Source organism: Tupaia chinensis, unplaced genomic scaffold (assembly GCF_000334495.1).
Source record: "Tupaia chinensis unplaced genomic scaffold, TupChi_1.0 Scaffold000248_1, whole genome shotgun sequence".
In the NCBI taxonomy this organism is placed as follows: Eukaryota; Metazoa; Chordata; class Mammalia; order Scandentia; family Tupaiidae; genus Tupaia; species Tupaia belangeri.
Window position 1 is genome coordinate 4302633 of NW_006159726.1, and position 6185 is coordinate 4308817.

Sequence of the window (6185 nt, forward strand, 5' to 3'; positions counted from 1 at the left end):
GCGTGACAAATTGGACCCTTGGCGATTTGGGTGGGGGGGGGGGGGAGTCATGATGTAGTTTTCTATGTTTTTCTATGCCAAAATGCATCATGACTTTTCTGACAACCCAAGACCAAACCATGAACTAATATTTATTTAGCACCTGCTATGTACCAGATACTATGTTAAGCACATTTATATTATTACACTTACCCAATAACCATGTGAGGTAGATATTATGGAAGAGGTCATTGATAATGAAAGATGAAAAAATTCTCATCTTTACCCATGGCCACTCAAGATAGCAGTACCTAACTTGGGACTAAAATCTGACTTTTAGCAGCCATGATCCTTTCCACCAAACCTCACTCCTTGTCGGAAAAGATCAGCATTTTCTTTATTAGTGTGGAGTTCAGCAGTGTTTTGACATGATTCCTTTAACATTATCCAGCGTAGCCATTTTAAAGAGAAATTATGCCATCTACTTTTACTTCTTTGGAAAAGGTATTACTCTTATTTGCTATGCTCATTACATCAAGTAAATAAATCCAGAGTTTACAGAATCACAGTCTTTCATTGGAATGTTAACACATTCCCCAGAGCCTATCCTCTCAAACATATTTCTAGGCCTGCTAGCTATAATCAAGATGCTTCTCTTAGAAAATTATCAGCACAAAGCACATATCCTGTAACCATTTGCCTCCACACTCATCTTCTAGTAAAGCAAATAAATAATAGTTAGACATGTTCACCAGTAAATCTTTCTGGTTTTGCTTTAGTCTCAGGCATAGAGAGAATAAAGACAAAGTGGCTCATTTGTATAAGTGGTGACCGTAGTCATCTACGAGGTGACTTGCATCCAATTATGTAGTAACAAATGAATACATTAGATTGTGTTTTAAACTTAGTGACTGGATTTTGTCTCCTTTAACAAATACATGGGCACATTACAATGTTGTCACTGGTTTAAGCCTTTCAATTGGTGTTTTAAAAAACACTTGTTTGATATGTTAAGAATTGCTGGTAAAGACAAGAAACAAGCCACTGTGCTCACGTAGTGGACTAATTTCCCAGTGGACAATATTTGTGACCCATGTAGTGGTCACAAACGCTTTCAATAAATGGTGGTTTTCTTTTTAACGTTATTACCTGACAAATCCTGCTGGCAAGTTCACAATTGGATGTTGGTGCGTTGTACCCCACCCCACCCCTAACCAATACCCTGCCCCTGCCTGTGTTTCCCATCTGGCTGATGAAGGAGCTGCTGTATTTGGGGGCACAGGATCCAAGAAATTCCACTGTGGCCCCATATGACCAGAAGCATTTTAAATTCAGCTTGGTTATGTTTGAGGAAAACATCACCTTGCTATGTTAAAATACATACCTATTTGGAAGCAATAGCAACCTTTCACCTTTTAGTCTGACTTGGCAATGACTGAATATATTCAGGCCATGCTTCAAAAATTGCATTAACGGGACCAGCAGTTGGCATAATGGTATGTCGTTGGACTCCTGTGTAGACCGTAGTTCGAATCCTGGACCTGGTGGCTTAAACTCATGCCAGGTGCGTGTGCATGCATGCCCAAGATCCCAAGAGGAGAATGGAGAAGGGATTGCGGGGTGGCCATCCCCCCCTGGGGGTGATTTCTCGCTTTCTGTCTCTCTGTCTCTCTCTCTCTGGTGAGCGCATGTGCCCTGTAGCAAAAACCTCTCCAAAAAAAAAGTTGCATTAGCTGCTGCATACAGAATGAAAATTGAAAGCACATTACTTTGGAAATAATACTATCAGTAGCATATTGGGTTTTGTTATAAACTTAACTGTGTAATTGTTTTTAATTTTAGTTTTTTGTACTAAAGTATATTTTGCTCTTTCTTTTCTCTAATAGTCACCTTATTTACTTCTGAAACACCAAACTTCATATTTATATGGTCTAGTAATTACAAAAATAGTAATAATATAGTAAAGAAAAGACTGTAATTGAAAATAGGGAGACAGCATAACTTAATGAAGTCAGTAGGTACAGATAATTTATAATAGAATTAAAAGTTGCTGCCCCACATGAAAATAACTTGCCCTTGATTTAAATACAGCTACTAATCTTTTCTGCAGTATACAAATGCAGTGTAAACAATGTGACTGAACTAATAGCATGAGCTTAAATACCTTGGATGTCCTAAAAAACTTAAAGTAACTATAAAGAAATAGATAGCTTCATCTGAAATCAAGGCAGAAGGGTCATGCAAGCAGTTTACTCAGTGATTCTAAAAGCAGAAAATTGCTGGTGTTAGAGTAGTCTTATCATCATGAATCAGGTTTCATTCTGAATGTTCAGATAATCAAATTATACCTGAAATACAAACTTACTTATGTAGTTAAAATCAAGGAATACTCACAGTTCAGACTCTGGTGAAATAAAAAGAACCAAACCCCCAACTTCCCCAGACGCTGGAACTGTCTTCGCGTGTCAGCTGGGCTCTTCCATCCGGTCGTGGTGCAATTGGTTGGGGTTCTCTTCTTTTTTATATTCACATGTGGTGGGGGGTTCCCTCCCCTTTTCTTTCTTTTTTATAGCATGATAACCCTCAGACTCCTTTTGAAAATATTAAAAGGCCCCACCACCATGCCATAACTTTTAAGCTCAATCAGCATTTAACTTCAAGAAATTATTTAAAGCTTCTTTATGAATACCTTCCACTTGAGAATCATGGGAAGTTTCTCTCACCTCCCAAACTAAAAGTTTATAAATTCTGAGCAGAAATATGTATTTTCTATTTTTCCTAAGAAATAATGCATAACGTGCTATGTGGACTTTTCAAATACAAACTTTGATTCTGTTTCTTTCTGGATTACTTCTAGAAATTAAGTTATTAAAATATAATGGCATTTCTATATTGAATTATTATAATATTAGTAATAAATTATTTCACTCTTGAATTGTTTAAACTTTCATTTGATTCATACACTATTTTGGTATCTTTTCGTGTGTTCCTTTAAGACCTTAGATTTATTTTCTAAAACAATCTTATAATTTTAGGACTACATGAGATTTGTGATGATCTTTTTCTATCACTGATAAACCCTTCCAAATAAATTAAAACATCCCCCAAATTTTTAAGAAAATAACAATGGGATTCTGCAGTTTTTGCTTGGTCCTAGTCCAGTATTTAACCACTATCTGTCTATCTATGTAACTGCTGACCCTGCAGTTCAGTGTCATTTCCCCTTTTCTGTTATTATTTAAAGTGAAGAAAAGTTAGTTTTTATTCTCCAGCTTGTTTATAGTAAATAATAGTTAATTCACTCACCTTTAGCATTCTAATTATTTCTGGATACATTCTTCTGAACATCATATTCTCCAAAGCTTTCAGTTTGTTATAAAAATGATACTTAAGACTAAGTATTTTTAAATTGCTAGGATACAAATATTTTGTAGCTCTTACTTCCCTCATAAAACCTCTGAAAAGGAAGGAAGGTGTTTACTATATTAGCTGGCAGGACTTATTTTTATTGTAGAAAAAAAACACATAACATTGGGACCAGCAGGTGGCACAGTGGTTAAAGTGCTGGACTCCCACCTGGCTGACCATGGCATCCGGACTTAGCAGCTTACTTTCTCACTTTCCCTCTCTCTCTCTCTCTCTGTCTCTGTAGTCAAATTAAAAATAATAATAATAAACAAATAAACAGTTCTTTAAAAATAATAACATGAAATTTACCATCTTAGCCATTTTTTGAGCGTCCAGTTCAATAGTATTGTGTTCACATTGTCATGCTATACACACCTTTTTGTTTGTTTTTATTGTTTTGCCCTTTGTTGTGCAGTAGATCTCCAGAGCATTTTCATCTTTCAAAACAGAAACTCTATACCCACTGAACATTATAGTATCCCTCCCTCCCCCCTCATTCCTTGGCCACCGTGATTCTACTGGTTCCTTCTATGATTTTTGACTATTTTAGATACTCAATATGAATGGAATCACACAGTGCTTGTCCTTCTGTGACAGGGTTATGTCACCTTGCATAATATTCTCACAGTTCATCTGTGTGGTAGCATGTGACAGGATCTCCTTTTTTAGAACTGTATTATAAGTATATTGTGAGCATATACCACATTTTCTTTATGTGTTCATCTGTCGGTGGACATGTGGGTTAATTCCACCTCTTATTATCGTGGATAATGCTGCTATGAACATGGGTTGTGCTTTTTCTTTAAGATCTTGGCAGGATTTTTTTTTAATGACTAAGTAGGTTTTTAACTGTTAGTGTTCTATTTCGTAAAACCTAGCATAAATACATATTTTTTTTCTATATTGTCTTGTTGTTTTTCATTCCTAAGCCATTCTTCTTCGAAATACTAATTCTGTCATAGTCTTTAGTTTCCTCATACTGTGACCACATTTTCTCCTCCATGTGAGTCAGCAATGCTACCACCAGATTTGAGTATAGTCTTTTTCTCGTTCTCTCTTTATGTGAGTTTTTTCCTATTCACTCTGAACCTCTGCTTTGTCTCCGTGTTCTTAGCTTATTTGTATACATCCTTTTCCCTTCACTCTTCCTCTTCCTTTGTTGGTACTGTACACTTTTAGCTTAGAAAGTTAGAAGCAGAAAACAAGAAATGTTTATCCTTGCTTGGCACTATTACTGAAGTGACCATCCTGTCTTTATCTCAGTCCCAACCCTGCCAGCTAGAGTGAGGACTGCTGGGTACAAATACACAGTTGTGCTGATTGGTCTCACTTCAAAGAAATGGGGCTGCTTAGAGGAATCGCTGGTTCAGGTGGGCCTCTGTGCTGCCAGCAATCCTGGTATGTTTCCTTCATCTGATAGTTCTCAAAGCATAGCTCCCAAACCAGTGGCATCAACATCATTCAGAAGCTTGTTAGACATATATGTTCTTGATCTAACCCCAGACCCATGAGCCAGAAATTCTGGTGATGGGGCCCAGCAATCTGTGTGATCCTGATGCTAAAGGTTGAGAACCACTGCCTTAAACAGTTCATTCGCCTATATTTTTATACCAGAAGGCACATCCCTGTTTGCCTGTGACAGAGACAGCACACACATGCCCCAGCAGGGACTGGTCATAGCACAATCCTTTTTCCTCCAATTCTTTATCCCATCAGAATCCAGTGGATACACTAGAGTGTTTTTCAAGCTGCCAGGGCATGGCTCAAGCCCTGGTTAGCTACATGGGATCTGGCTTCCTCTGAGCAATGCTTAAGCATTTCCATACCTTTACTCTTCTCAGACAGCAAGCAACCCTCTCTCCTTTGCCACTTCCACCTAATAATCACTTTAATTTCACTGAGAAAACAGAAGCTCTCCAAAGAGAATTTCCTCATCTTCTTCCATTACATCTACATCTGCCTGCATCTGCAGGTGTCATTGTACCCTGCCTTCTCTGCTGTCACTACGGCCAACCCCCCCACCACCTCGTGTACTGTATTTCATCTCCTCTCTTCCCTCTACAGAACCATTCCCATCAATACACAAGTCCCTCTCTTTAGAAAACAACAAAAGCAGGGGCCTGCAGATGGTATAATGGTTACATCACTGGACTCTCACCTAGCCGACCATAGTTTGAGTCCCAGACCCATCAGCTTGAAGCTCACGCCAGGCATGTGTGCGTGCGTGCCCACCCAAAGTCCTGAGAGAAGTGATTTCAGTGTGGTCATCCCCTTGAGGGGGGTGATTTTTCACTTTCTGTCTCTCTGGCGAGTGCACAATGCTGCCCTATAGCAAAAATCTCTCTTTAAAAAAATTACAAAAATTTCTAGGTACTGCTATGGAGTCATCTATAGGATAGATAACATGATTTTCTGAAATTGTTGAATGTTTAAACACATACATATTTTCCTATTAAAAAAATAGAAGGATTGGGACCAGCAGGTGGCTTGGTGGTTGGGGCACTGGACTCCCACATGGCCAGCCACAGTTCAAGTCCTGAAACCAGAAGCTTGAAAATCACAGTGGGCACATGTGTGTGTATGCCCAAAATCCCGAGAGGAGAATGAAAGAGAAGGGACTGTGGCATGGCCATCCTCCCAGGAGTGATTTCTCACTTTCTCTCTCTTTTATCTCTATCTCTCTCTGGCAAGCACACCTACCTTCTGCACAAAAAATAATCATTTAAAAAATGGAAGGATGAGGCAAAAATATAATAAAAATAGTTACAAATATGGAGAGAAAGACTGAGGGTAGGGAA

General features: G+C 38.4%; 2 protein-coding genes across 14 annotated transcripts in view; one reads left to right on the forward strand and one right to left on the reverse strand.

The window, feature by feature from the left end:
• GPR34 (G protein-coupled receptor 34) overlaps nt 1-2458 on the reverse strand; it is an 8994-nt gene extending 6536 nt beyond the window's left edge. For both annotated transcript variants that reach the window (XM_006148874.3, XM_006148875.3), the window contains exon 1: nt 2374-2458. The gene's annotated coding sequence lies outside the window, so the exon portion shown is untranslated. The remainder of the gene's footprint in view (nt 1-2373) is intronic.
• The window catches only part of CASK (calcium/calmodulin dependent serine protein kinase), a 465298-nt gene that overhangs the window by 290341 nt on the left and 168772 nt on the right, over nt 1-6185 (forward strand). The gene's annotated exons all lie outside the window — the stretch shown is intronic.